Below are 6688 nucleotides of genomic sequence, written 5' to 3'. Positions count from 1 at the left end.
TTGTGGAATTTCTTTCCCCAAAGCTTTGCTACTTCTCGGTTTACATAGCTTTCACCAGTTTGGCACAGCTTATTCCTAGATACCTTGTTCTTCCTACTAGCATGCTTTTTTTTTTTTTTTTTGAGGTTCAGTTTTTCTATCCTTTGCAACTTTTGATTGGTTTTATTTAGGCAGATGTTTACTGCTGTGCTCACATCGGCTGGCAATGCTGCTGTATTTGCTGAGGAAGACTGGCCCAGTCTAACGTCGCTTCCCATTTGCCTGTTTCCTTTGTTGCCCATTCCTGTCACACACGCTTCTTCCAAATAGGCTGCTAAGACAGATGGCAATGAGCATGCTGCCTAGGTTTTCTCCTAGAAGTCTCACGGTTTCAAGTCTTCCATTGAAGTCTTTAATCCGTTTCGAGGTGGTTTGTGTGACTAGGTTAACATCATGCTCTACTCTCATTGTGTTACGTTTGGCTGTGCAGTCTTCCCAGCACCGTTTCTTATCGAGACTCTCCTTTCTCCGCTGTGTACTCCTGGTTCCCTGGTTGAAAATGTGTTGCGCATGTATGCATGTGCATATATGCGTGAGTTGACCTCTGGGCTCTCGATTCTGTTCCATGGATTTGTGTGCCTGTTTTTGGGCCCAGACTGTGCCGTTTCGGTTCCTAGCGCTTCGTCCTATATGTGGAAATCAGAAAGTGTGATACGTCCTGCTTTGTTCATTTTCTTCAGTATTCCTTTGGGTATTCAGAGTCCTTTCCTTCTGGATAGAGACTTTATTATTCTCTCTTCTATTTCTGTGGGCAAGATCACTGCAACTTTTACTGGGACTGCTTGGAATCCACAGATTCCTCTATCCGCTATGGACGTTTCAAGTGTGTTAGTTCTTCCATTCCAACAGCACGGAATAGTCTTCCGTTTCGTTGTGTCTTCTGGAATTTCTTTAGCCAAAGCTTTGCTAGTATCGGTTTACAATGCTTCCACCTGTTTACTGAAGGTTAGTCCTAGATATCTTATTATTCTTAGTGACATGCTTCTTTTTTTGAGGCTCAGTTTTTCTATTCTTTGCAACTTTTAATTGGTTCTGTTTTGGCAGAAGTTTATGGCAGTGCTCACATCTGCTGGTCGTGCTGCTGTATTTGCTGAGCAAGACTGGCACTGTCTAAGGTCACTTCCCATCTGCCTCTACACTACCTCCCAGGACTCTCCCAGGATGGCTGTACCAGCGGTGAGGAGGCTCAACCCCAAGAGCACAAATGGACGACCACGGGCTGCGGACCCAGAAGGCACGGACTTCACAGCTTCAGCAGTGGCCAGCCCCTTTCATGTTCCATTGGCAACCTGCTGTTTTGGGATGTGACTTCAATATGCTACTGGAGCCCAGCTCTGGCCCTGTGTAGATGAAGCCATGTTGTTTTCCTGGTCCACTGTGATGTCATAGGATTTCTGAGAATTGTGTCTGTGCTGTGCCAGCAAGCTTCATGGACACAAGGTTTCAGAGCCCGCTTGGAGCAGTCTCAGAACTCACCCATTCCATTTAGCCCAGGTTTGACCTTCACTGCCGGTTTTGGGGTTGTGACTTTTCTGACTTTCAAACGTTTAAGCAGAATCTGTCTAAACACGGTCGTCTTTCACTGTGGATTATTCAGTTGTGATTTCTGTTTGCCTTACATTTTCTGGGACCTTTTTTTCTTTTTCTTAGGCTAATCATCATGGTATTGCTAAGCTATCTCCCTTCGATATGCTTATCAGTGTGTTCCCTTTTCATTCCAAGTTATAAATTTTGCATTTCTTTGATCACGATATGTTCTGTTGGCTGTTGTGCGACTGCTTTTGTGATTGGTGGGTGTTGTCTTTGAATTTCCATTGGTCACTTGAAGGAATCTCTGCTATCCTGGCCGAGGTGACACTGAGCACTGAGAACATGTGGGCATCTTCCTTGGTTAGAGATTCTGAGATCAGAAACTCCAGATTTGAGGTTGTCCTGGCAACCATCTTCACGGACACAATGGTTCCGCAACAAATTAGATGAATCTGATGAATTTCTCTTTCCAGGTGAGAGATCCTTCTATTTCTGGATTTGGAAAGTTCGAACTTCACCCCTGATCCTTGAATGCTCTGCTAGATTATGTCTAGATACTGGCTTACTTTGTTTCCACAGGGTTTGTTATTTGTTTGATTTATATCCTCACCTGTGGCGTGTTTATTTTTCCTTAAATATAATGATAATATTCTAATTTTCAGCCAACATCGTTACATGTGGTGTTGAAACACATAATCAATACTCCTTCTACGGCAAGAGAAGGGGGAGAGAATCTCATTGATCCCAACTTAGGACTCTAGCCTTGGAGTGCAGCATTCACCAAGGAATGACCCCGTCTGCAATAGGGTGCTTTTGAGCCACTTCTAGAGTCCTTCCAAACCAAGAGACATACCCTAAGCATGACAGGGGTCCACTCCTTCCAGGCTTCAAAGAGGTGTCTTGTGACACATTAGCATGTAGCCAGTGGGCACCCATGATGCCAGAGCTATGGAAAGTGAGACTTCTCTTTAAAAAATGCTAGTGGCCTAGGACGGCGGCCTTGATTCTTCTCTACAATGACCTCAAGAGATCATTCTTGACTTTGCATTATGAGTGAGGCAGAAGGACAACATAGGTCTCATAGTTCCAGCCTCTTGTTTCAAATCAAGTTTCACGCTTGAACCAGAATGGCCTCCTCTTCGACGTGAGGAGATGGCAATGTTCTCATCTCAGTGCTTGTCCCTCTATTATGGCTTCTTCCCAATGATTCCTGTCTTATCCCTTGAATTAGCGTATCTTTGATCTCTTCAACTTTCTGTGCCCTGTTTCTGTGGGCAAAAGCTGTTTCTGAGTATCCCTCACTAGAATATCCTAGCCTATGCCAATCCTCGGGCTGGAAACCTGTGGCCATCTTGGGTGACATGTTCACTGTGATGTCATCAACACCCTCAGAATTCGAAGTTGTCCTGAAGACCTCCATGCACACAGTTCTTCAGAACCATCTCATCCCAGTCTAATTACTCCCCCTTTCCAGGTAGGATTGCTTTCGTCGTTAGGTGTTTCTTGTTGGTTTCTAACTTTTTCCTCGAACTTGAAAAGGTCTGCTACCTTCCTTCTACACATTGGTGTCTTTCCTTTCGGATTAATCTGGGTTTTCTCTCTTATCTTTTGTGGATGAGACCAAATGGGTGGACTTTCCCAAGAGAAAGTCCCGGAGGCCCTCCCAAGATGACTTTTCCCAGGCAATCCTCCAATGCGCAAAGATCATGTCATCTCCTAGCAGTCTGACAATTCCACTTTGGCAGGTCACATATTTTCCTTCCTTCATTATTTGGGGAAGTGTTCCTGATGCGTTCATAGATTGTAATATTCCCATGGTTCTTTTTCTGGTGTGTACTCATGACGTCTCTTCAAAATTTCGATTTCTTTAGGATGTCTGTCCACAACATACCGTGAAATCTATATTTGCTAATGCTACTAATCTGATCCGCACCCGTGGTGCTAACCAATGAAGCCCTGGCTGCCCAGGCGGAACGTGGGCACATACCCAGTACACCGCAGGGCCGGCACTGAAATGGACTTTTGGATCAAACATTTGCCTGAACTAGGGATGATGTTGGCCTGCTTTGGTTATTTGTAACGGTAATTAGTAGTAACATTGTGGACTTTAACCTTTTCCTTTGGCTCCTGAGTTTAGCACAGAACGTGTTCTCTTGGTAATGATCCTTTTCATCTCTTTGTAATGGTCTTCCTTTCTATAGCATCATTAAGCATTTTGAGGTGATTACCAATCCTTGAAAGTTCATCTTCTCTAATCTCTTTCAGCCTCCAAAGTTTTAGGCCGTAAATCTAGACCCCTACAAAACATATGGTGAATAAGGAAATACAACATTCATAACTTGGAATGGAGGAGAAAAGACTGATAAGAATATCTATGGGAGATATCTGTGAAAGACCATGACGAATGATGTGGATTAAGGCTGCCACAGCTCGAAAAGCCCAAGGTTACCTGGCCTACATACCAAACTACATGACCCGGTGAGTTTTTTTTTTTTTTTTTTTGGTATGAATTAGAGGTGTCCCAGTGATAGAAGCCCATTTCATGCTCACCTACATGCCTATCTATATGGCCAGATTGGTATTTAATGCTATATGACCACACAATAACCAGACCCCATCAGAACTGAAATCATTTAATGACTTTTAACATCATCTTTTCTTTTTCCAGTAAAAATGTCACGTACCAATGCATTATAAAATTAGCCCTTACCTTCAACTCAGGGCAGCAGCAGGACCTCTGACTTCCCATGGAACCTTTCCCAATGCAGCAGCAGCAGCAGCTCTTCACTGCCTATAGGTCCTGTCCCCATGCAGCAACTATTTACTGCCCATGGGTCCTGGCGCCATGTTGTCCTGTACCATTCTATAAGTAAAAGAGCACCACTTCCAGAATTTGAGAGTCCAAGAAATCTTTCTTTTGACTCTTCAGCTCACCAAGCCCATATCATATCTTGTGGCCCATATCAAAAACTTGCTTCATAGGTTTGTAAGCACGACTTCTGGTAAGTGCCCTTTTCTTCATTGTGCATCTCTCTTTTTCAAGGATGGATCTAAATTCACCTCTCCATCAGGAACTTTCTTGGATAGCTGCTTGAATCCACGTTTGCTGCCCATGGCTACTCTATAGGGCAAATCATGGCATTCAGCTTGAAGAGAATCACTACCTTAAGCCTAAGGGCGATGTAGAGTGAATTACTCCATTCCTTCCTGACTCTATCTCTAATATACAAATTTTAGGTGGGCACGGGTCAGCCACTTAAGTCCTTAGGATGGTCGGCAATCTGCAAGACTCCCCTGGAAGGTTTCTTTTCCTAAGGCTGGATTGGGATACCTCCCATGGCACCTGACCAGGCTCTGAACTGTGTGAATGTCTCCATCGGGACTACAGTTCAAGGGAAGTACCACACTCTAACCTTTGGTTGCATATGGGAAACCCTTCTTCAAAGAATGGCTCCAACACGCAATTGGGTAGAATGTCCCCCAGCTCAGTGGAAAATTCTACACTATTTTTCTCCATCCTGTTCTCTCTTAAACTTCTCCTTTTCTCTTGGGGACCATTCAACAGGCTCCTATTACTGCCAGGCAGAATAGGAAAGATGTTCACCAGGCAGCTGTTACTGCCAGACATACCACGGAAGGTACAAAAGGGATGCAATGCTGGGGTCCACGCCCATCACCCCTTGCTATAGGAACCCCACAGTAGGAACCACATGTAGGATGCTGCCGTAGGGTCAGGGGTGATCTTCAAGGTAATGGACATGTCTCTTTCAACTTTGTTAGAGTTACAATGGCCATTTTCATCTCCTTTTGAACTTTGCAACTGGGGAAACGAAGGAATCTTTCAAGGATCAAGGCCTCCACCACTGGAGCCCCAACTTTGTCTTTCTGGGCCTGATCACCCCAACGACCCTAAGTAGGGTGCCCTCTCTTGGCGCTTGACTCATTGAGTATTTTAGTCACCTACTGAGTTGGCTATGAGGGTAGGAGACCTTTGATTTATTCTGAGAACTGCCATGCTACGGTAGTGTGCCACAACACAGGAACTGTTGTGTGACTCTTATCTTGAGAACCCTCTGAGAGCAACCATGAGGGTGAGGTCTGGTGTCTTCTTTTCCTTTCTCTGTTTTGCTCATCATGTCATCTGTTGTCACCAAGTCGAGGTTAAGTTCTGGCTGGACCTGAGCAGAACATGGACCTTCTGTAAAATCGAACAACTTGAAAATATTTGGCAAGGACCTTAACTCTCAACCCGGGTACTGGGAGCCAAGGCCTGCAGCCAGTTCCAGGTGTTTGTAGCCACTGCTCCCTTCTTCAGTCCACTGCCAGTTGCACACTGGCTTTACTGCCATGGGGAATGGCATAAGCATCCCCAGAGACTCACCACTCAGGGTCATTCTAACTAATTAGAAACACTTTCAATTGCATGGGTTATGCCCCAGAGACTCCAGCTGGGAGAAAATTTGCGAGGTTTCTCTGTGCCTTTACGGTGCAGTTGGACAGGTAGATCAACCTAGAACGTCCTTCAAGTTACAGTCCAGTTTCTGAGACATCAAGAGCAACCGTCCTTAGAAAGTCCTTGCAAGATGGAGAGACAGCACTAGAGGCAGTTCAGATTCCACCTAGTTCCTTTATCATGAAAAGGATTATCATCCCCCCTCTCCAGGAACTACTATCTAGCCCATCACTCACTCTTAAGACTGAAAAAAAGAAAGGAGGGGAAAGGAGAAATGGCCATAAATGTGCCATTGAAAGAGTCTAGCATCACGAGGGTCTTCTCCATAAGTATTTGTAAAAAGGCTCAAAACAAAGTTTACCTTCATAACTGGTGAGCTTTATATTATTGTAACCGATTCACGGCAGTAGCTTTTAAAACAGTAGTTGTACAGTCTCTGTGTATGCGTGTCTATGTGTAGGTTATACATGTGATATTTTCAGCCTTGGGTGGTATGACCAAAATTAAGATCTCTGTTTAGTTGGCTTATAGTAAGTGTTTACATAAATGCTAAATGCAGTAGAAATTAACTCAGTGCCTTTCAAAGTTAATGTCATGTGAATTAACCTTTGGTAAATGAAAGACTGTTTAAGTTTGTTGGTCTGATTCAAAATAGTCTTGTTGTCA

The sequence above is a fragment of the Equus asinus genome, chromosome 26 (assembly GCF_041296235.1).
Source record: "Equus asinus isolate D_3611 breed Donkey chromosome 26, EquAss-T2T_v2, whole genome shotgun sequence".
Classification (NCBI taxonomy): domain Eukaryota; kingdom Metazoa; phylum Chordata; class Mammalia; order Perissodactyla; family Equidae; genus Equus; species Equus asinus.
Note: the sequence above shows the minus strand (reverse complement) of the source record.